At 45.6% G+C, this 20,388-nt stretch overlaps 1 protein-coding gene across 2 annotated transcripts in view; it reads right to left on the bottom strand.

Annotated features, from left to right (window-relative positions):
• ARHGEF9 (Cdc42 guanine nucleotide exchange factor 9) overlaps positions 1–20,388 on the bottom strand; it is a 408,379-nt gene that overhangs the window by 309,431 nt on the left and 78,560 nt on the right. The window lies entirely within an intron of this gene.

Raw genomic sequence — 20,388 nt, forward strand, 5'->3', positions numbered from 1 at the left:
TGGTTTTTTCTTTTATTAATTCTGTTAGTATATCCAATTCTGCAGTCTCCAAATTTTTTTTCTATCAGTTCTTCTTTTGTTGGTATATCTGTGTTCTTCCAATGCCTGGTGTATACTATTCTTGCTGCTGTTATTATATGAAGTATCAAATATCTAGTTTCCCTATGCATCCCTTCCGGTATAATATTTAGTAGAAGCATTTCAGGTTTAAAGGGCATAGTCTTGCCTCTTGCAATAGTTCATGTATCATTTTCCAATATTTCATCACCTTTTTACACAACCACCAAGTATGAAAAAATGTACCTGTTTTATCTTTGGATTTCCAACACTTGTTGGACATTTCCGGATACATTTTTGCTAATTTTTCCGGTGTCACATACCACCTGTAGAACATTTTGTATAGGTTTTCTTTAAATGTGGCTGATTTTGTTATTTTAATATTTGTCTTCCATATCTGTAGCCATTGTTCTAGATCTATACTATACCCCAGGTTTTGCTCCCACTTTACCATGTAGTCTTTTACTATTTTATCTTCTATTTTCAATTGTTTTATATAAGAGTAAAGTTTTAAAATTAATTTTTCATTTGTTTCCAATAACAATTTGTCAAAGGGACACCATTCCAAGTAGAATCCTTGTGATTTGTCTTTAGCAAATCTGGATTCAATTTGCGCTCTTAACCACCAGCCTATATTCATATCCTGTTCTTTTAATTCTTCTATTGATTTTAGCTTTCCATCATCTTCTAAAAGTTGTTAATAGGTATATGCTTTCTCCCATTTTAATAGGTTTGGTTGAGTAAATGCTTCCACTGGCAAAACCCATTTTGGAGTTTTTGTATATATTTGAGATTTTATTTTTTCCCAGACTGCCATCAAATATTTTCTTATTACATGGTCCTTAAAGTATTTGTGTATATCTGTTTTTTGGTACCAAGGAAAGCGTGCCATCCCAACTTAAGATCATGCCCTTCTAACTTTAAAAGTCTTGTGTTTGGTATTAGAATCCATTCTTTTATCCATACCATCACACAAGCGTTGTAATACATTTCCCAGTCTGGCAAGGCACAACCTGCTTTCTCCTTAAGATTCTGTAGTGCTTTAAATCTTATTCTAGGTCTTTTGCCTTGCCATATAAATTTTGAAATTATTTTATTTAGTTCTTGAAAATATGCTTGGTTTCATATAATAGGAATGGTCTGGAATAAGAATATATATCTTGGCAATATGTTCATTTGGATTGTAGCCATTCGACCCAAGAGAGAGATATGCATGTCTTTCCATTTATTTAAATCCTCCATGACTTCTTTCAATAATTTTTGATAATTATCTTCCATCAATGAGGTGACAAAACTTGCACTTCTAGCTTGACCTCAAGTATCTTGGCAAAATTGTGGCACATCCTGTCGTAGCATCAATGATCCACCTGGCTGGAATGGTTAGCTTTCATGCTATTATGTTTCTGCTAACAGAGAGGATAAAAAAAAGGCACACACAAAAACAGCACTCGTCCATCAAGATTGCTGCTATCACACAGACAAAGACAACACTTTCAGTCTCAGAACAAGGTCCGGTTCAAACGCTGCTTGATTCCTAAACTGCCAAATGGACTTAAAAACAGGCCTTCAACAAAGACAGGAAATCCAACACAACTAACTGCTTGGAGACGAAGAAATGTCAGAAGGGCATTCCACTGTGTCCTCTTGGTTACAAAAAGCAGGGGGAGAGATCTGTGTGACTCAAGAGAACCCTCCACACCTGATGTTGTTGGCTACACTGAGAAACTCCCACTTCCCCAGAGAAACTCCTTACTTTAGGCTGCATCAAAATAGAATGAGTGTCGCCATTTTCACTGCCATCCACTGCATTTCCTTGTGACCACACAGCTCCCCTTTCTTTGTTTTATCTTTATAACACATCTGTGATGTAGATTAGGTTGAGTGAGAGGGACTCGTCCAAGCTTACCTAGCAAGCGAGCAAGACTTTAACAAAGCTTTTACATTACTGGGCACATAATCTATGTTTGGAACTACGGGCAAACCACTTTACTGGCCCAACATTACAGCTGACAGCCTCACCAGGATTCTTCTCTTCCCTGTTCTGTGAAAACCAGGCATAAGAATCACAGGGACTTTTTGGGGGGTTCAGCAAATCAAATCCATTGCATCACTTTCATTCCAGATTGGCCCTAACTGCATGGGACACATTTGGTGAAACCTCAACAATTATTATTCAAAGGAGAGGAAATGCAGTGTGTGTGTGGGGGGGCATGCTAAGCACTTGCCACGACCACAACTTTTCATCTGCAACTCTCTTCCCTTCCTTGTGGGGATCCAAAGGACAAACACAGACAAACAAGGACAAACCTCACAGGGCGCAGGGGCTTGCAGGGAGAAGCAGGGGTCTGGGGGGGGGGGTTAGCACCCTTTCTGAAGAAGTGAGCTGCGACTCATAAAAGCTCATACCTCACCACAAATTTTGTTAGTCTTATAGGTGCTACTAGACTCTTGGTCTTTTCTACATGTACTCTTTCTGTTGCCCTAATTGCCCCATTTAAAGCAATTTTCCTTTGAAAAAGCAGCTGTCAGGGTTTGGGTTATATAACTTAGAGTCTCTCTACACAAGATATCTTGCACGGGGATGCTCAAGTGTAGGGAGACATAATGTTAGCCAGGTGTCATATATGCCACCTGCATATCTGCCATGAATGTATGTTGCCTCTGACTCTGGTCTCTGAGGGTATGGGAAGTTCTTTATTGCTGTAATGCCAGTAGGTTATCTTGCAAATGTTTACTTTCTCTTTCGCGCTCCGCTGAGCCAGTGCCCTTGGATGCCAGCTGAAACTGGCTCGAGATTGTATCCGTCTTGAGAAGCAAAGATAAGTTCGTCTCTCTCCCTGTCTAGTCTAAAACAATGTCTCGTCCCAGCCCCCCCCCTTTATTAACGGTCGTTTCCCCAAAGGCGGGAATATTCCCTGTAACTAACATTGCTGGCCCCATGCACGTCACTTCTGCCAGTTGCACTGTCTGAGTACCTTGCACTGAATGGATCTTTCATAAAGCTTCTTCAACTGGAACATGTGTGTGTTAACTGTGGATAACTTGTGGATCTAACTGCCAGGGACTGACACCAGGACCCTCTGAGGAATGATCGTTGCCAGCTCTGTCTTTTTAAACTATGCTTCCCAGCTAACGCTGCATCTACCTACACTTGAGCATCCCTGTGTAAGATGTCTTGTGTAGAGAGACTCTGAGTGTGTAGTGCATGACTGGGCTCTTAAGGTTCGGAAACAGAGCAGAGGGAAGCCCAACATATGCAGAAGGAGGTACAGAATTAGCATATTTGGTTTAGCCTGAAATGTAAATTTACTGTATGCAGGGAGAATTCTAAATTCTAACCCCTCATTGTGCAAAACGCAGAGAACAGCTGTATCTTAAAGAACAAAACCAGCTTATTTCCTACCCAAGGATCAAAGACATGTAAGAGGGAACAAAGTTACTTGGAGGAGGGGAGGAAGATCTCCGCCAGATCTGAGCATCCTTCCATCCCAAGTCTGAGAGGCAGGCTGCCCACACCCACCTGCTCTTTGGTCATGCTCGAATCAGTGGTTTGGTCCTACAGGTGGTTGCGCAACCCTTCCCACTCTCACACACCACTGCTGAGGCTGGAAATCATGCTACAAACAGCATACAATCTAATTACTGAGAAAATACACAGCAATCTTCTGCCAAGCAGTTCTGCAGAAAGAGAGTAATGTAGCAGCTCCCTAAAGGCAGCACAAGCTTCTCGACAATATCTTGAGTAATTTACAGATCCCTGATTCCCATCAAAGCTCTGTATTGTCCAGGAACGGCTCCGGTTAACTCATGGATTAAAGCATATAGGAATGTGTGAAGCTGTAATAGGCCTCTGGCCCATCTAGTAGACTCCAGCTGACTCCAGTGGAGGGTCTCCAGGGTCTCGGGCTGGGAAGCGTCTTTCCTGGCCCCCCTCCTTGAGATCCTTTGACCAGAGGCTGAAGCAGAGGCTTCGTGCATGCCAAGTAGGTGATCCACAGAGCCATGGTCCCTCCTGTCCCAAGGAACATCTAAAGCAGCTTCATTCTGAATCCAGAGGGTGACCCCTCAAGCTCAGAACTGTCCCTGTCAATGGCTCTGTGGGGTTTCAAGAAGAGAAGGGTCTTGAATCAGATTCCTGTTTGGTGTACTGGTTAAGAGCGGCAGGACTCTAATCTGGAAAGTAGGGTTTGATTCCCCACTCCTCCACTTGAAGCCAGCTGGGTGACCTTGGGTCAGTCACAGCTCTATCAGAGCTCTCTCAGTTCCACCACAGGGCGTCTGTTGTAGGGAGAGGAAGGGAAGGTGATTGTAAGCCACTCTGAGACTCCTTTGAGTAGAGAAGGGCAGGTTATAAAAGCAACTCCTCTTCTTCTCCTTCTGCAGCCCATGCTATTAAGATCTCTCTAACAGTGCCCCATGCAATTTACATCCATTAATCTCCTGGATCCAAGTCCTAACCCCCAAATGTACTTACACTTTTTCTTTCTTTCTTTCTTTCTTTCTTTCTTTCTTTCTTTCTTTCTTTCTTTCTTTCTTTCTTTCTTTCTTTCTTTCTTTCTTTCTTTCTTTCTTTCTTTCTTTCTTTCTTTCTTTCTTTCTTTCTTTCTTTCTTCCCTTCCCTTCCCTTCCCTTCCCTTCCCTTCCCTTCCCTTCCCTTCCCTTCCCTTCCCTTCCCTTCCCTTCCCTTCCCTTCCCTTCCCTTCCCTTCCTCCTTCCTTCCTTCCTTCCTTTCTAGCATTTCTAGCTTGCCTTACAGGGCTGTTGTAAGGACAGCAACATACTAATGTACATGAAACATTTTCATTATTCATGCTGAGGATTACCACCTGTCATATCTACTCCATAAACACCTGGAGTGATTTAGAGCATCCAATCCTAACATGTCACAACAAAATTAGAAAAAAACGAACTGAGAATCGAACACATCAGAAGTTTCTGGCTCTGGAATTCCACCCCAAACACACGCCTGCCTTCGTCAATTCTGAGACCAGACTGCCTTTTTCAAAGGAAAGCCCCCAGATTGCTGCACCTGCCAACTGGCTTTGGCTTTCTCTCTTTTTCCCTCATTCACTTTTTGATGGTTGTGAAAGAGATGTTTCGGAACTGGTTTCTTGCCACTTTTATTGTCCTCTCATTTTGTAGACTTCATGCCAAACAAACAGGCACACAAAACCTCAGAAATGGTTCCTCATCAATCCCAGTTGCTGCAGGCTAAGATGCCGCACTCTCAGAGCAACAAAGACCACAGCCCACCAGGCAGGAGGGACCCAGCCCTGAAAAAGCCGTCCTCTCAACATCCAACATCCATCCCCAAAGCCATCTCTACTGCAACAGGGTGTGATCCATGCTGCTTGGACAAGTTACAAAAGGGAAGGCTAGCTTGGCAGTGCCTTAAAAGCTGCCTCTTCGGGGCAACCGTCTCGATTGTGCAGAAGGCAGGTGCACCGCAGAGGGGAAGGGTCCGACTGGCCCTTCTCAGAGCCCCATGCAGGGCGCTTCCATGCTTGGGCGCTGTGCTCACGTGAGGAATATTCTGCCCCCAGAGCTCTGGGGGGAAATGCTATTTCCTCCCTGGAGAGCAAAATCAAAGGACGCTTGACTTGCCAGCACTAGGCTTGCTTAGACAAGTGCTGGGTCTGATGCAGCAGATCTTATCACTGTCCCAAGTGAGAGGTGAAGCTGTGCACCCCCTTTGCATCCCCCAGACCGAGGCGAAACCATCTCTGGTTATACTCTGACTAATTACAGAACAAGCCCAGCACCATCGCTGCAGTTCAAGCTGTGCCTTCCGCAGCCTGCCTTTGCCACACTCCCTGCAGCTCCCCACTTTCACAATATTAGTGTCAGAAGGATCAAGGGCAGCCACAGTGGCCAAGAACTCTTGCACTGGGCACAGCTGCCAAGTCCTGGCCCAGCCTCCGTGGGGGTCTGCCTCACAGGCAGGGAGGGTTAAACAAAGTGTGTCTGCAAGGCCAGCTGCATGTTTGAACTGGACTCTTAGCTGCCAGTCATGCAGTGTGAGCATGTCGTCTTGGTATCCTTCCAAGTCTCGCTTTCTGCCATGCTCAAGCTACATGCAGGCCACCTGTGGCTTAAGCAAGCAGCCGCCTGCGTGGAATACTGAACCAGGAAGTAACTGAGTTTTATTTCTCTTACACATTTAGCATCAGGCCCTAAAACTGATGCCTTAAAAACTTACAGTCTGTTCCCTGTACCACTGAGCTCAACAGGACTTACTCTCAGAAACGTGACCTGGACTGCAGCTTTACACTTTAGATTTAAGTTGAGACTGTGATGAGAACTTGGAGGGGAATATGTTTGACAGACAAACAGTCTCTGTTTGAACATCCTCTGATCCAATGGACAATGCACTTTAGCAATCATTTGCAACTGGATTTTCCTGCATGAAATGTGGAATCCACTTGCAAACAACCGCTAAAGTGCATGGAAAGTGCATTATCCAACGAGTGTGAGAGCAGCAAGTGTCACCTGGTAAAGGTCATCTTCAGCACAGCACCCCACTGAGCACATGCACGGGAGGATGTGGTTACTGCAGCCGCCATCACTGAGTTAAAAAATGGAGTTCTTTTGGGGTCATTAGCTTGACTGCCTTGAGTAAAGCTTGGAAGCACTCGATGTTTGCCCCCTTTCTGTGTCTTGCAAATCAGATGTATCCTTTCAATGGGCTTTGTAGTAAGTCACTAATAACAATAGAGACTATGGTTTTTACCTAGAGGTATCTAGCTAGCCAGCACTAGAAACAGGAACAGACCTTTGTATTCCTGATAAAGGATTGTCTAACTACCACTATCTACTAGACTTTAATCCCAACCTCCCTGCAACTAGTTTAGGGCAATATACATAGTTTTACCTTCCTGGTTTACTCTCACAATACCCCGTTACGTATTTTAGACTGAAAGAGAGAGAGAGAGAAATTGAAAAATTTCATAGCAGATTTTTTTCTATTATTTTCTTCTATTATGTGCCCTTTTAAAATTTAGAGGTGGCAATCACAGCAAATGAGTGACAGGAGGCAGCAGCAGTGGCAAGAAGCTCTGGTTGCACTTGAAAAATTATCATAATCATGCAAACAGAGACATCCAAATTTATCTGGGCGTATGCAAACAGCTCCCAGCTGGCAATCGGTGAGCAGGACATGGACCGAACTAGTCAGTATTCAGGCATGCAGCTCCTGTGCATGCATGACTGCAATGCCAGGAATCCATGTCCTGAGTGTAAACTGTAACCAGCAACTTGGTTAAATTTTACACCAGAAGTATATTTTTTTAACATGTTGCCCCAAATTGAAGAAAAGAAGTACACAATTCATAGGGACAGCTTGTCCTTCTTAACAGGGCTAGTTTCCCATTTTCCATCACCAATGGGAAGAAACTTCTTTAAAAACTTGCCATGTCATAGAACGAAAACATATCAACAACCCCTGGACATTTTCAGACATGCATCATGTTACTTAAGGGCGGCAAATGTGTCTTCTACAGGACGCTGTCTTCATACTGGCTGAAACCGCCTCCCTGTTGTGCCACCCTCTGAGCTGCCATGTCATCCCCCTGCATTTGAAAACTTCTCCCATCACCTGAGTCTAAAAAGAGGTGCCTGGCAAGATGGCCCACGCTCACACGCCACTTCCCCCCTTCCCAGCCTCCCTGTTTGACCTGAGAAACACCCAGGAGGCAGCGCGGCCTGAAAGAGCTCCTCTCCACTTTCCCTTTTTAAAAGCTTGGAGTTCCACATCCCCAGCCCTCCCCGCTTTCCCTTCCCTGCCAGAGTTGCCCAGGTAGTATTTAGTGCAGGCAAGGAAGAAAGCGGGTGGGGGCCTGGGTTCTGCTGCTCCCTCTAGTCTGCCCATCAGCCTCTTAAGCTTTCTTGTTACTCCAATGGAGCAAATTTTTCAGAGAGGCAATGGCTAGCAATGTTTCTGCTGATAAGCTCGGCAGTGCAGGCCAGGTTCTCTTGGGCAGGCCAGCTGGGATTGCTCCAATAGACTACCACAGGCATATTTGAATTATTCAGCATGGCTCACATAGGATCTTTCCAGGCAGCTTGAAAAGTCAACCCAAACTGTCCTTTGCAGTGTCACCCCATTCACACTTCTTTAAGTGGGTCTGGTATGTGGCCCACAGGTCCAATTCCACTCAGAGTTTTCCCCTGCTGAACTGCACAGGTCTTTAGGCGGGCCCAGCTCAACCTTCTGCACCAGGGAGAACATTCCTTTCTTATGAAAACCTGCTTGGCTGAACCCAAGCACCTTCCTGTCCAGCGTCCTGTTTCCAAAAGAAGCCAGCCAGCATACCACAGGACAGCGACAGAAAATAGTAGCCATCCTTTAATGTCTGAACTCCAAGCTTCAGAGATATACTGCCTCTGCACTTGGAGGGTCTATTCCCAGTGATCATGATCAATAGCTACTGATAGGACTGTGTTATATCTAGAGATGGACATGAACCGAAATATGAACCAAAGTTTGTGACGAACCAGGCCAGTCCACGGTTCGCAAACTGGCGGTTCGTCAGAGCCCATTTCTGACGAACCACCACAAACTGTAAGCTGGTTCGTTTGGTTCATTTTTTTATTCGTCACTGCAGACAGCCTGGCACTGATCAATCAGTTTTCTAGGCAACAGACTTCCTGCAGACCTTCTGCTGACTCGGAAGTGACAATCTGCTGACATGAATACGACATTTTCACAAACCAAAATGAACCAGTTCGCAAACCGGGGCAGGTTCATGAAAGTTCGTGGTTCGTGAAATGCAACAAACCACGAACCACACAGTTTATTTTTTTCCTGGTCCATGCCCATCTCGAGTTATACCCTGAAAAGCCAGAGTGGTGCAGTTGGATGACAACTGGGGAGACACATATTCAAATCCCCATGGCATAAAGGTCACAGAAAGATCTTAGGCCAATCTCTCTCTTTCAGTCTAAAATACGTAACAGGGGTATTGTGAGAGTAAACCAGGAAGGTGAAACTATGTATATTGCCCTAAACTAGTTGGAGGGAAGCTGGGATAAAAGTGTAGTAGATGGTGGTAGTTAGACAATCCTTTATCAGGAATACAAAGGTCTGATCCTGTTTCTAATGCTGGCTAGCTAGATACCTCTAGGTAAAAACCACAGTCTCTATTGTTATTAATGACTAACTACAAAGCCCTAAGTACAAAAAAATACTTATTTACATGGCCCTTACTCCCTGCATCCTGTCTCCCCTCCCCTCACTCCTATATATCTCTCACCAGTTTCTTCATACCCTCCATGCATCTGACAAAGAGAACTATGGCTCTCGAAAGCTTATGCTACAATAAAGTTGGTTAGTCTTAAAGGTGCTACTGGACTCTTTACTATTTTGCCATTCATGGTTCAGGTTGTACAAGATAGTTCCTGATATGAAAGGGAAGGAATTTTATTCCACAAGCACACCATGAAGCCTCCACTCTCACATCCAAACACCACATCACAAGCAATTGTGGATTCTTTGACATAACAGGACTTCTCACCTCTTGCTTTTTTAGTTACTGGATGCTGGTTGTGGAATAACAAGACAGCTGTCTCATTCCTCCATGCTTTCCAGGGGTTAAAGAACCCTGGCCCCAATCCATTTAGCTTATGTGATACATCAGGGTAGGGACAGAGACACACTTGCTACCAGAAGCTTGGACAACCCTGCCAGACCATGTTTGGTTAAGCTTTTAATTACCTTTTTTAGAAGTTATACTGTTGGGTAAGTTAAGATTCTCAAGTACACTGAATTGTTTCAGAGCTGTCAGAATGCTTGCACCCTTTTATTTTTCTGTAAAAAGCGGTTTTCACACCCTAGCATGCCTTTTTTTAAAGGTCAGAAGCTGCAGTAAGGGTGATTTTAGATTGGAGCTAAGTGAAATCATTAGAATCCGCTCACCGTACTAAAAGGAATGTACAAATCATGTTTGAGGGAAGAGGAAAATTTTCTGAGGCGGACTTGGAAGGAGTGTGGGATTTCTGCAGGAGGATAAACATGACATGTGTAAATGATTATCCCAGCTGCATCCAACACGTTGCATCAGACACCACAGAACACGAGGTGTCTTTGGGAGAGCAGAGCTGAGATCACAGCCCTTTGCAAGACAACTGGGTGCTTCTGAGCTCAGTAAGATCTCAAGTTGTTAAGATTAAGACTCTTAAAATTAAAATTACAAACCCTCTGCTTTTTTCAAAAGTGGCAGAGACTCAAGGACACAGTACGTGCCTTGTAGGTTTCAGTCCTTGGCCTCTTTCTCCACTTAAAGGCTCTCAAGCAAGTGTTAAGAACTTTTCTGAACCTCAAACCATGGAGAGCCACTAAGGTGGTCAACAGAGAGAATGCCATGCTAGATGAACTAATGATCTGACGAAGTTATGAGGCAGCTGCATTTACTCACAAGAAAAGTTCTAAAAACTTGAGCTGAAGGGACAGCTCAGGACCAAACTTCTACGATCAGATTTTGCCAGGCTTCATATCTAGCCTGTTTGGCTGCTCCAGTTTTGCACAGTTTGTGAATTAGCTGCTAACCCAAAGACCAAAGGTGAGTTGCACGTAGATCTGAGAAATATAGCCCCCAAGGATAAAACATGAGGCCCCAGTGTTCTTCAGTTCAGTAATTCACACATGTCACCCTTCAGACCCCTCTTTAGTTAAAGTATACTGTATCTACCACCAATTTTGGTTCAGGACTACAATTGTGATGAACTCTGCAAATGGAAGGAAACGTATGGCAACTGGATTTTTAGAGACTTCCTCTTGCATCCATTCCTGGACCCTGTTAGACTCCAGCTATGATCTAAAAGGAATCCATTTTGGACTGCTAAGAACTCTCCTTGCCCTTCCAAACTTGGCCAAGCTGGTGGGTAGGGAGGAGAGTTCCCTGTGGCTGGGCCCCTGGCACAGTCTCTCCACACGAGAAGCCTCAAGTGTAGGGAGATGCAATGTTAGCCAGGAAGGGCAGTTTTAAAAAGATAGATCACTCCTCAGAGGGTTTGTTAATTTCATCTTTGCCTCTCTGGGGCTTGTCAATTTCACATCTCCAGTCTAAAACTGTAGGGGATCACAACCAGAGGGCAGCGAGGAATGGAAATGGGCTGGAGCTGCCTTCCAGAGCTGGGCTCGGACCAGCAGAGGTTATAATGGGCTGCAGAGGTTATAATAGGCCCTTCACACATCTCCTTCACACAGCTCCAGTGTACAGCAAAGCCTTTGCCCTGCCACCAGCTCTGTCTTTTAAAACTGCCCTTCCTGGCTAACATTGCAGCTCCTGACATGTGTTCATGTGTTAGATGTCTTGTGTAGTCTCCTGGAAATGTAGATCCAGAGGAGTTAGCCATGTTAGTTGCAAAATAGTAAAGAGTCCAGTAGCATGTTTAAGACTAACCAACCTCATTGTAGCATAAGCTTTCGAGAACCACAGCTCTCTTTGTCAGATGCAACTTTATTGTAGCATAAGCTTTCGAAAACCACTGCTCTCTCTGTCAGATGCAACTTTATTGTAGCATAAGCTTTCAAGAACCACAGCTCTTCAATGCATCTGATGAAGAGAGTTGTGGCTCTTGAAAGCTTATGCTACAATAACGTTGGTTAGTCTTAAAACTGCTACTGGACTCTTTACTATTATGGAAATCTAGGACACAGCAAAGCCTTCTAGAAATGCCAGAGAAATGCTCCTAAGAGCACCACACAACTCTGCACAGTGTTAGGTGAAATGAATCCTGATGGTCTGCAAAGTAAGCCCTTTTGAGCAGATGGAAATGGGAGAAGGAAATAAAGAGGTGAAGATGTCTCCTGTCCTTCTTGTAACAAGGAAGGCTTGTTAGCAGTCTGTGAGAAGAGTGGCTGGACAAACACATCAGAACTTCTTCCGTACAGGAGAAATCCTGGGCTTGTTAACAGCTGCCCACCCAGTCTGCAGTCAGTAAGAATTGCTCCTAGGCAACCAGACAGAGAACCTTCACAAAAGTGGGTTCTTAGAAGATGTGTAACCGAGCAACATAATGAAAATTTGTGGGCTAGTAACACATGTGGACATTGACAAGGTGGATATGTCCTATTTCAATCCTATTCTTTAAGTCCTTTCATCAACTAGAGGCCAAGCATTAGAAAACGGGTAGATGCTATTCACAAACTCTGACCTTTTCCTTTGTCACGTGGTACATTGGTTATAAGCTACCTTGGGTCCTGCAAGGGAAAAGTGGGAAATGAATACTTTAAATGTTTCCCCCCTGGTACTTGGCATCCCTGCACTCTGCTGCAAACACCGACAGCAGCAAGCTGGGTCTGTGGAGCCTTGCCAGTGGCCCACCAGGACACTGTCACCCCCTCCTCTCCCAGTGTAGGGGGGATGGTGTGGAGGGCTCTCAAGCGAGTGCCTCTCTGTTTTGGAGGAAGCCTTTTCCCCAGGAGTTCTCATTTGCAAGCTGGGCACGGCTGCCTGTACTTTCTTGGAGAGCACCCATCCTACATCAGCTATGAAAATGCTTGCCAAGGAGGTTGTGGAATTGCATTCCCTGGAAATCTTCAAGTAAAAGGCTGGAAAGAGAGCTTTGGGGGAATGTCCTCTTTCGGGCCTGGCAATTGTGGTTCATCCCAGTCACTTGGTTATTAGCTAAGCAATGATCAGCACAGGTGATGATCGGAAAGATTCAGGAGCTTATAAATCAGGTCAGCAGAAGAGCTTTCCAAGGAGATCACTAGAGCATGAGCCGGCCTCAGAGAATATTGTGCCAGCAAAGTCCAGCTTAAACTGAAGAGCAAATCCTGCCGAGTGCCTGATTGCCCCCAAACCTTCCACGCCTGGCAACACAATTTAGAATTAATCAGGGTGGAAACAAAAAATGAAGGCCTCTACTGAGCTGTAGTTGTTCTTGATTCCGGGGGGAAGGTGGGGTGGACATGTACATATGAAGCTGCCTTATAATGAATGAGAACATCAGTTCATCAAGCTCACTATTGCCTTCTTGGACTGGCATCTCTCCAGGGTCTTCTACATCACCTGATCCTTTAAACTGGAGGTGCCAGGGACTGGGCACGGGGCCTTCTGCATGCCAAGCCCATGTTCTGTCACTGAACCACACAACCCTCCCATGTCAGCCTTCTAGGGATGCCGAATGGTCCTTAAGCAGAGGCCATCATTTGATGCCCATCACTGAATCTCTTGCAGGGGATGTTCCATTGGGAGCTCCACAAGTCCTTCAGCTTCAACCAGCCCATTCAATCCCCCTGTTCCTCTCTGCATCTTCTTCTGTAGCTTTACCTACAGAGGTTCCCTGAGGTTTCCTTTATGCATTACAATAGATCCACTAGAAGAGGAGCTTTTCCAAGAGCTTGTCTCAAAGACCTACAATCCCCAAGGCAGAGGTTGATCCTGTGTGACCTTTTCCACTGGATCGGTCCCAGTCCCACAGGGTGTTTTTTCAAAAAATCTGGTCACCACAGGCTTCTAAAGGTAAGACCAGGTGCAGAAAAATACAGAGAGAGCAGTCTTTGCTTAAAAGAGTAGATCTGGGGGAGAGTGTGACATAAAGAGAGATCACGGCAGGGCTTTTTTTCAGCGGGAACACGGTGGAACGGAGTTCCGGAACCTCTTGAAAATGGTCACATGGCTGGTGGCCCCGCCCCCTGATCTCTAGACAGAGGGGAGTTGAGTGGCGCAGAGGGAAATCTAAACGGCACGGATTGCCCTCCGCGCCGCTCAACTCCCCTCTGTCTGGAGATCAGGGGGCGGGGCCACCAGCCATGTGACCATTTTCTCCGAGGGCAAACCACTGAGTTTCACCACCTTTTTTCCCAGAAAAAAAGCCCTGGATCACAGGGTAATTTTCTAGCTCTTCTCCATGCACACAAATAGACCTCAGAGTGAACAGATATTAAAACTAATTAGCACAGGTGAGTCTGTGCTACAGATCTCTTTCTTGCCATCACATTAGCTCAGACATAAAGGACGTTGCAAACAGACCTGATTAATACTGCTCACATCTCCCCCTATACAGCAGTTGACAATCCCCCACCCCCACCCCCGGTTCTGAGGAGAGAATTATAGTATCAGACACGTTTCAAAAACAGCAAGCAGAGAACAAAGCGCTCACTCAGCATCTCGGTAGGGGATAAAAATAGTCGGCTACCAAGACAGTATAGCGTGGAATGGCCAATATCCGTTTGTCTGTCTGTCTTGTATGTTACGTGAACAAAGAGAGAACCACCCTGTGTCTTTTGTCCTCTGGGAAACCACATTTTGACAGTTTCCTCATGAACGTGGTGATTTGAAAAGTCTACATGAGAGGGAAGGGTTTGGGGGCACTGCTTGTAAGGAACACAGCCCACACACAACCTACGTCAATCCCAGCAGCCTCCAGAAATAGCCTGCGTTTGTTTCAGAAAGAAGTACATCCCTTGTGAATATTAAACACCTTTTTTCCACCACAGGTTTGCATTTTCCCTGCTATTAGCACAGAGGGGTGTTTACAGAACCAGCCAACGGCAGATGCGGAATTTCCATCTTTAAAAAAAAAAAAAAGATAAGCAAACCAGAGGCTTTGCCTTGCGTAACAGAGCAACACTTTAATCCTGCTTGCTTGCGTAACCAAGGTGGTTAGGGAACAGAAGGAAATAATAATAATAATAACAACATTCAATTTACAAAGTATGCCATTGTTATCCCCACAACAAACACCCTGTGAGGTGGGTGGAGCTGAGAGAGCTCTGAGAGAGCTGAGACGGATCCAAGGTTACCCAGCTGGTTTCAAGGGGAGGAGTGCGGAATCAAACCCAGCTCTCCAGATTAGAGTCCTGCCATTCTTAACCACTACACCAAACTGGCGAGAATTCCTGCTCAGTTGGTTATTACTAGTCTACATATACCGCAGATTGTTGTGGTAAAGTCCACAGGCATTAGAGAGGACTGTCCCTATTGTGGAAGAACAGCACCTTTTTAAAATATTCCCACAATGCAAGTCGTAAACTAGCAGAGCAATTAAAAAGGTTCTGCTACAGCCATCTCCCTACTGGGTTCTACTTGCATGGTGATTTTTAAAAAAAAAAAAAAATTGGAGTTTCCACATTAATTTTGTGCATTTCTATCAATTTCCCTAAAACCTCAAAGTGGCTTCCAAATATAACATTCCACAGACAATATATAATTTAATCATCATCTAATGCTGAAAGAATCAGCACCCCGCCTGCCTTGTGAGGTGAGAGCATCTGTTCTGCAGCCGGGGATTCTTGTCTTCCATTCCACCCGCAGGTCCCAGAGACGGAACCCCGGCCCTTCTACAAACTGCATGCAAGTGGTGAGAGGTCTAGGGGAAGTACTACAAGATTTGCTTCGTATTTAGATGAGCGATGGGGAAGGCAATGGCAAACCACCTCGTAACAAAAGTCTGCCAAGAAAATGTCGTGATGCGATGTCCTCCCATGGGTCAGTATTTTATTGACATTTAGGTGCCAGGTGGAAGCATTTATTATTTTCACAGCTTTTAATGGAGGTTTCCTCCCCTGTTCACTGAATATCTTACACATGGCCTGTATTCCATCTTTGTCTCCAATGATCCTGAAGTGCTTTTGTGTGTTTTTATACTTCTGGGCTTATCAGTTTTATGGCTGTTAGGGTGAACAGTTTTATTGCCGACCAGGTTTGTTTTATTTGTGTGCATCATTTTAACTTTAATCTCAATCGGGAATTTTTTGTTTATTGTTATTTATTTGTTTACTTTGACACGTTTATTCAATTATTTTAACTTGTTCCATCCACTTGTTTCTATTTGCATTAGGAGATGTGAGGCAGCTGAAGCAGCTTCTTGGAGAAGGGGCATCTAAACCCTCTGAATGAAATGACTGAACGAACCATTCCCACCGCTACTGGTGCTCTGAGGTCCGGGGCTCAGGCTACCCGTGAGGCAGGGGAGCTGGAGAGCATCCGGGTTAGGGCTGCTGGATTACACAGCTAAAGGTCAAGCAGGGATATGCGGAACTGGCCAGAAGGTGCACCTTGCCCAGGAAGATCCAAGTGGCAACAGAAAGGGGGCTATGGTGCGGTACCTTCCTGGAGCACGAAAGGGGACCCGTCCTGACCAGGCCTAGGTACAGGGCCTCTCCCCCCAAGTGGTGCTAAGAGTAGGGAGGGCCCCTTTCCAAATGGGGCTTCTGTTCCGGCTCACGGGCACTGATCGTGAGCAAGCCTGTATTTGGGGATGGCAGAGAGCTGAAGCATGGAGCAGTGTGGGTGTCTTCCACGTCTGCTGTGTCCAGCAGGTCTCTCTGAGTCTCCCTCTTGGGGTCTTGAATCTGCCTGGCTGTAGCTGTAGCGGTACAGGGGAGGGGCAGGAGAAACTCGGTGGTGGCAGTGGTGGCGTTAAGAACTCTCCCGTTTCCTCCTCAGAGAATGGGACGTATCAGGGCACATTTGGCTTTTCCAGAATTTGGCTTATCAAAACAGTGCATGACGTGGACTGAAAGGGTTTTTTTCCCTCCTTTTGCCATAGGCTTTGGGACTATTAAGGGCATATCTCTACTAGAAACCTACATCCTCTTTATTGCCATTGAAGGATTTTACTAGATGTCAGAGTCATCATCTCTCTCTCTTCAGCTCCAAATAATGTTCAGATGAACAAAATGGCATTCCTTTGTCTATGCATGAGATTTACAGTGGCGTGACATTATTGATTAGTTCACTGCTGTGTCCTTGGACGTGGGGTGGGCAGGGCCAAGCATGAGAATGCCACACCTCATGTTAAGTTGACATGGAAAGAGGGGCAAAGTGAAATGACGGTGGGGGCAACTCCAAGTTTCTCGCAATGTCTAACTAAGTCCTGGAACTGAAAGCCAGCAGGTGCCGAGAGCTGGCTGCCTAAGGCTTGCCATGTTCTAGCTGCTCAGCAGTGCTCCCTGGCCACAAGGATACTCAAGAGGAACAACTGCCTGGCAGTCAATGGCCAAATACCACAGGTGGCCAGAGAAGACTAAAGAGATAAAATTGGGCTGAAGTGACAGTCCTTGGAAACTGCAGTGGGCTTGATACTTGTGTTTTATGGAACTTCCTTGTGAGGGGAGAAAACAAGATTTAAATTGCGAGACTTTGAGAGATATGAAGTCTTTTAACAAATAAACACACACACAAAACCACAGGTCCTGGAGAGAGAGAAATATCAAACCAGTTCCAGTTCTAGCATCTTGTAGATGTGATTCTGCCTCTGCGTCTGTAGAACTTCCAGCGTGTTAGTTGATTTTGCAGTATGTTCTCGTTCTTCTCAGATCTAGCACTTTTCTTTGTTTGCAATAAAGAAAACCTTTCTTGACATGTAGGGTTTAGCTAGCCTTACACCCCTGGAATCTCAGTCCTAATCACATGGACATGGAAGTCAGTGGTATGGATTGCAAAGTAGGCCGAAGCCCTGTGCTTAAGCAGCTGCAATTCTGCTTTGTTTCCACAAAGATTCTGATAAAGATCCCTTGTCAAGCCACGAGCAGCAAATCTGACTGCAGTGTTACAAACCCAGCCAGGAATTCTCGATTCATGGAACGTGACTTGCAGGCATTTTTGTGAGCTACCAGAGATGGGCAGGATTGGGTGCTCCCTCCATACAGGTCCAAGCTTACAAACTCTGCTCGCATCTTTTTAACATGGAAGACTCAATTTACATACAGTCCCTAAAGCGATGCCTCCAACTCAGATGGAGCACAGTTCAACTTCTCTTGGGCAGAGTGCAAACAAAGCTCAGAAGCACCCAAAAGTTCAGAAGCACCCAAAAACATCCTTTCTGAAATGTATGGCACTGAACCTTGCATGGGATGAAGTTGTCACGGCTGTCGCCATGCAGGAAAGAAGGTATCAACCAGACAAGTGGCAGTGGACAGTCTGAAGAGCAGCTCACTCTATATTAGAAAGATCTGCTTCCATAAACAGAGTTAGCAGCTTTTTGGACCAGACACCGACTGGCCTCTTGCATCACTTGAGCCCTGCTGAGTTGGCAGTTGCAATGCCACCTTCTGGCCACCTGCAGCAGTGGTGCTGAAGCACACCTCCATCAAATGCCTCTATCAAGTCCCAGTCCTTCCAGCAACTCCTTCCCCCAGTTTGATAACATTGCACCAAATCACCATAGGAACATAGTCTGTGCATAGCCTAGTGGAGGTGGCGGAAGACTGCTGTAGCAGCTGATTTTCACTACATCAATTCATTGCATATGCACAGGCAGCTTCTACAGATGGCATGATCTTCTGGGAGAAATGTACCCAGGTTAAACAAAACAACCAAGTTTTCCATAGAATCGTGTGTGTGGACACCAATTATGACCGTCTAAGGAACCTACTGCCTGCCTCAGGGCCCGGTTCTGCTGGGGGAGGGGTATGAAGAGGGTACCAATTGCCACTTGTGCTGCTGGGGCAACAGACATCGCCTCCTGGACCCATGCAGCTGCCAGCTGAATCCAAGTACAGGCCCAAAGTCCCGGCTGCCTTCTCTTTGGGTCTTCTAGCAGGCTGCTAAAATGTGTCTTGCCCTGGGAGCCTCTGGACCTGGATCCAGAAAAGTTAGCCGTGTTAGTCTGTAGTTGCAAAATAGTGAAAAGTCCAGTAGCACCTTTAAGACTAACCAACTTTATTGTAGCATAAGCTTTCGAGAACCACAGCATCTGACGAAGAGAGCTGCGGTTCTCGAAAGCTTATGCTACAATAAAGTTGGTTAGTCTTAAAGGTGCTACTGGACTCTTCACTATTCTGGGCCTGGAGGCATTGCATATGGATGGGCCAACTTCCTTTCCCTGGTCTTAGCTGGACTTTGGTGCCCTTCTCTCCTTTGGCAGCTGCCACTTCCCCCAAGGCCGCATCTTTACTGATGGGGAGGCTGTGCCCAGTTTAGGGGAGAGGGCAGAGCCCACTGGCTGCTAATGCCACCACACTCTTTAACTTCACCACGGGTGAGCCTGTCCTTACACCTGTTCTAGGGGGAAGGGGGCACCTGTGCAAGGTAAAAGGGCCCAGGTTCCCCGCCTGAGTCTCTGCCCACTCTCCGCTTTCTGGTAGTTCCTCTCTTGCTCGCCCTGGCAGAGCTGCTCAGGAGACAATGTCAGCAGGCTCCTTCATGATCAAACCTCCGGACCGAGGATTTACCCAAGGAATTTAAAAACGAGCATTAAATCAATACGTTCATTTCATTTTTATACTTCTGGATTGTGGGTCCCAACACAGATGGAAAGATTTACTTATTTACAAGATTTATATCCTACCCTTTCTGCCCGATTAGGTCCAGAAGAGGTGGGTGCAGAAAAATTCTGGCGCTGAGACTGAACATCTACTCTTGGCATGTGTTATACTGTCACCAAAGCAAAAAACAGCAAATACAGTAATTTATGCAGCTTTTTTTTTTAACTTTAACGGGTAAAGAGAGAATTTGATTTATTGAAGCTGGCTGACCAGAGCTGTGCATTGGGCAGAGAGGCAGTAACATAGCCATACGATATGGTACAGCTGACAGCAACCCAAGATACAGCTTAAATACTGAACAACAAGATAAGTTGCCGACTGTCACATCCTCTTTTGGTGAACAACAGTGCTGTTTTCCTGTGCATAGACTTCTACTGACATTTGTGCACGTACAACCGTTTCTCTGGTTACCATCTGTTTGACCCAGATGGCAGACTGAAAGGAGCTGTAAATTCAAACGCACAACCTCTGTTGCCTGGGGCAGGGACGGCCTGCTGGGTAGGCGGGACACACCCCTTCCCAAGACAGCTGCTTTTGGTCCCTGGCAGGTCTGCTGATTTCTGATCAGGCTGCCTTAAAAAGTTTGCCTGTTTATCAGAAAAAAAGAAAATGTATTTTAAACTGTAAGAAATGAGAGGCCCCATGCTTTCACCTTCCATCTCTCTTTTGGATCTAGAACACGATAGGCATGTAACATGCACATATTTGTGAGTGACATTGCACCCGAGCAGAGGCACTCCTCTCCAATGCTAAAGGGCACCAACTCTGTTGTGAAGCCTGGCCACTCATGAACGGAGCAGAATGTGTGGCCAAACAGACTTCTGGAGAACAGGCCAGCCCGTGCAAATATGGTTCATTTTCTCTGGCTTAGAGCCAAGCTACAAGTGACGAATGACACTTGCCGGGCAAGTGAACAGACTCACGTGTATTCCTCCCTGTTCGCTTGCTGTTCACTTGCTCTCCGCTTGATCAAGTGGAGCACAAGTGAACAGCAAGTGAACTTCTGAAGTACCCCTAATAGAAGCACTGTGGAAGTCACCTTCACTTGCCACCTTCTGCAGCCACTAAGAGCCAAGCTACAAGTGACGGATGGCACTTGCCTGGCAAGTGAACAG

This window comes from Eublepharis macularius, chromosome 13 (assembly GCF_028583425.1).
Source record: "Eublepharis macularius isolate TG4126 chromosome 13, MPM_Emac_v1.0, whole genome shotgun sequence".
In the NCBI taxonomy this organism is placed as follows: Eukaryota; Metazoa; Chordata; class Lepidosauria; order Squamata; family Eublepharidae; genus Eublepharis; species Eublepharis macularius.